Raw genomic sequence first — 4,712 nt, 5'->3', positions numbered from 1 at the left:
TAATCAGACACACATGGCCGCAGCAAACGTGCTATTTTAATTTTAAGTGTCAACTCGGACATATCCCAGCCATTAGGCAGCAGCCCACAACGTTTCCAGACGTAGGAGTTTCCACACACGTGATGTGACACATTTAAATGCTACTAATCTGGCTTACTTACGCTCTTAAGAAGGTTCCAAAAGGGGTTTTTCACAATGATGCCATAGAAGAGCCATTTTTGGTTCTTCAAAGAACCTTTCAATAAACAAACAGTTCTTAAAGGAGAAGTTCACTTCCAGAACTAAAATTTACAGATAATACTTACCCCTTGTCATCCAAGATGTTCATGTCTTTCTTTTATCAGTCGTAAAGAAATTGTGTTTTTTGAGGAAGAAGGGTCTTATCTAGTGAAATGATCAGTTATTTTCTACAAAAATTAACAATTTTTATACTTTTTAACCTCAGATTCTCATCTTGTCTAACTCTGCATGTACTGTGCGTATTTCGGTTCAAGACAGTTAGGGTATGTTGAAAAACTCCCATCTAATTTTCTCCTCCAACTTCAAAATCGTTCTAGACACTACAGAAGTACAGATCAAGTGTTTAAAAAGTGAACATGCAAAGAGATCAAACAGCCTTTACAAAAAAAAGTAAAACAGCGATGTAGAGCGATTTTAAAGTTGGAGAAGAAAATGAGATGGGATTTTTTTTTTCGTCATACCCTAACTGTCTTGAACCAGAATACACAGAGTACACGCAGAGCTAGACAAGACAAGCATTTAAGGTTAAAGAGTATATAAATTGTAATTTTATTTTTAGAAAATAACCAATCGTTTCACTAGATAAGACAGTTTTGTTTTGCATTTAAACTGCATTTTGGAAGTTCAACCTCGTGGGCACCATAGAAGTCCACTATATGGATTGAAATCCTGAAATGTTTTCCTCAAAAAACATAATTTCTTTACGACTGAAGAAAGAAAGACATGAACATCTTGAATGACAAGGGGGTGAGTAAATTATTTCTAAACCAATTTTTCAAAGAACCTTTCCCACTGTAAGGTTCTAATGATGTTAATGAAACCATCAATGCCAATAAAGACTCTTTACTTTTAAGAAGTTAGGAAATGGTATAGTCAAGTGATCGAAACCAGTTGCAGATTTGAACTATGATCTATCACTATTGTGTTCTTGAGAAAGACACTTCCCAGATTGCTTGAGGGCGACCGTTTCTGTATGAAGTGTCCTGTAAATCACTTTTTCCTCTTTCAGCTTTTTCACACCACAAGTTTATTGTAAAGCCACATATCCACTTACAAGCGGATATGGCTTTTGGTTGGTGATACTGCTGTGACTCAATGTTTCTATCAATACTTCCAAATCTCCTAAAACAAGCTATGAGGTGATAAAACAGCATTGCTTGACTCTAATTCAACAGTGCCAACCCTGTTAAGCACTATTAATGCTAAAAAGGCTATGATCTAGATCTCGCTCAGTTCAGAAAAGACTCAAGGGTTCCAAGTGTAAGGGCTCAACAGGATGCCGTCACTCAGTACTGGGCTGAAACCCAGTGTACAGGTCAAAGGTCAAGTTCATTAATCAAGGTCTGCCATGTTTCAGCTATGTTACCGAAGGACCCGGTTTCAACCGGTTTTAACACTCTTTTGGAGGCCAGTTACATCAGATTTGAATTTTCAGATGTTTTGCAAGGATGTGTTTACAGCCAAACGTTTAAAACAATCTTGTGTGATTCATACAAGTGGATGATGATATTTATGGGATTAAGCAAGAAATTTGTTCTTATGTCACTGTGACTTGTGAAAAAGACAAGGCGTCCCGAGAAGATTATTGACCAACTGTTGCACTCCTTCCTTTTCCAGAGCTTAACATTAATGCTGCAATGGCAGAAGTTCAAATATGGGAAAAAAGAGAATTCATTGGAGAACCCTGAGTCAGTTATGAAATATTAAAGTAATATTACTACTACAGCTGCAAATTACATTTTTTCCTTCAATCACATTGTGCGGTTGACGTTTTAAACATGTTTTGTTTGCGAATAAAATGGATTAGTTGACTTTGATCATACGTTGAACTGAGGCCTGCAAAATGATTCGCTTTAAAGTTTTACATTTGCACCGATGGTTGTGATATATGGGCAAACATGCATTAAACCACACCTCTGTATTATATTTATATCTTTTTATATTTATATCAACATTTCATGCATCATCTATTCCCATGTTGTCCATTCTTTCCTTGCTCAAGAAGAAGAAGAGGTGATTGAGAAATTAGGGTTGATCTGTTAATGTGGACGAAGGTCTCTGTTCCCCAACCCTTCCCCCTTAAAAGACAGTGAAAGAAAGCAATCTAAACCCCCTATGGAGAACCATGATGTCATCGGGACACATGTAAACCAGGATAGAGGTCTCCAGAGAGGGTTACACAACTGGGAGGATGTGCTTCATGTGGGAAGGGAAGGGAAGGGAAGGGAAGGGGGAGATGGAAAGAGAAAAGGAAAGAGCCTGAGAGAGAGAGAGATAAATGAGAGGGAGTATTAATGCTTGCAATAAGACAGCAGAATTATGACAAAGCCCGCATTCTTTACACAGGGGCTTCGAGCTCCACTGGAAATCCAAATTTAGCCGAGGATGGAATGGAAGGATTTTGGGCCTCTATCAGGAAATGAGCGGTGGGTTGCGTCACTTGTTTGTGTATGTGTATGTCCTGTGTTCTGCAAACTTTTCCTGGAATTCATTGCATTCTTGAAGAGCCACCAAAACCTTTGGAACTTTTGGAAAAGGTTGTCAACTTAACAAGTTAATTTAGAAGTGGAACATTACCTGAAAGAAACCACCAAATGTAATCATGCTCCCTGACCCATACGTGAATTCTGCGATAAGGAGTTTTTCTTACCATTGGAACAATTCAACAACCAACATATTTTCACAATAACAAGTTGTTTCAACTGAAACCAATTAATCTCAACTATTCCAGTCAACAAAAAATCAACAGCTAGCATTGCACGTTAGCCACCCACAACATCTACTTTTCAGAACAATGGCAACCACAAAAACTTCAAGATAACACAATCTTTTCTAAATGTCAAACATAACTGCATTAAACATTAACAGGTATTTCTCGTTACTAAAAAACACAAAATATTCCAACATTTATTCTTCTTATCCCATCCTATGCAAAGCATGTTGGGAATTTTATTAGTATTAGTATTAAGTTGTAATGATTGATATAATTGTCAACAGAACTCGTCAAAATAATGTTTGAAACTTGAAAGGTTTAATTATATTTAGATATTTTTAATAAACAGTTGACAATTCTAACTTGCAACCAAGCATTTATTTGATTAGATGTTACAGGTCCACTGAATTATTTTTTTTAGAGTGTAGAAACCCTAGAAATCAAATAATAATGGCCAAAAAATGACTCTGAATATCTTAGCAGCTGCATAGCAATGTTTTGGCAACATTTGCAAAACCCTTATATTGTGTAAAAGTGTTCTGCACAACAAACAACACATTTTCTTCTAAAAATAAATAACATCTAGTTGTAACACTACAACTAACATCAAACCAATGTTTCTGACATGGGGGCAGGTGGGCTAAAAAGGACAGTAAAGACCACAGCCTCTAGCCTCAGTTGCTAGTGCGCCTCTTGAGATCCTGGGAGTGAGGTTTATCTACACAGCTCTTACTATCTGGCTTCTGTTATCCTCATTCCTACTAAACCTCACTACCATATGGGTCACGGCACCAATAGAATCCTCCAGTTTAACTTGGCCCACTCCAAGCGGGATTCAAACCGTTTCCGGTATAAGAGGCGGGTGCACTAACAAGGACGCTAAAGACCACAGCCTCTAGCGTCAGCAGCTAGTGCACCTCTTCTGATCATATTACACTCTCTCCCTTAAACCTCACTACCATCTGGGTCACGGCACCAATATAACCCCTTCAGTTCAACTTGGCCCGCTCTGAGTGTGATTTAAACCAGCGTTTCTGGCATAGGAGCTGGGAATGCTAACAAGGATGTTAAAGACCACAACCTCTAGCATCATTCACTAGGGCACCTCTTGAAATCATGGGAGTGACGTTTACCTACCCACCCTTTTACTAGCTGGCCTCCATTACACTCTCCCCCTAAACCTCACTCTTATCCGGGTCAAGGCACCAATATAATCCTCCTGGTCTACTTGGCCCGCTTCAAATGGGATTCGAACCACTGTTTCCGGCATAGGAGGTGGGCACGCTAACAAGGAGGCTAAAGACCACAGTCTCTAGCATTAGTCACTAGGGCTCCTCTTTAAATCATGGGAGTGAAATTGACCTATCAACCCTTTTACTAGCTGTCCTCCATTACACTCTCCCCTTAAACCTCATTACCACCTGGGTCATGGCACCAATATAATCCTACGGTTTTACTTGGCCTGCTTTGAGCATGATTCGAACCAACGTTGCCGGCATAGGAGGTGAGAATGCTAACAAGGATGCTAAAGACCACAGCCTCTAGCGTCAGCTGCTAGTGCGCCTTTTGAGATCATGGAAGTGAGTTTTATCTACACAGGTTTTACTAGCTGGCCTCTGTTGCACTCACCTCTTTAAACCTCACTACCATCCAGGTCAAGGCACCAATGTAACCCCTCCAGTTCTACTTGTCCCACTCTGAGTGGGATTCAAACCAATGTTTCCAGCACGGTAAAGACCATAGGCTCTAATGTCAGTCA

Source organism: Garra rufa, chromosome 25 (genome assembly GCF_049309525.1).
Source record: "Garra rufa chromosome 25, GarRuf1.0, whole genome shotgun sequence".
In the NCBI taxonomy this organism is placed as follows: Eukaryota; Metazoa; Chordata; class Actinopteri; order Cypriniformes; family Cyprinidae; genus Garra; species Garra rufa.
This window is presented reverse-complemented; position numbering follows the sequence as displayed.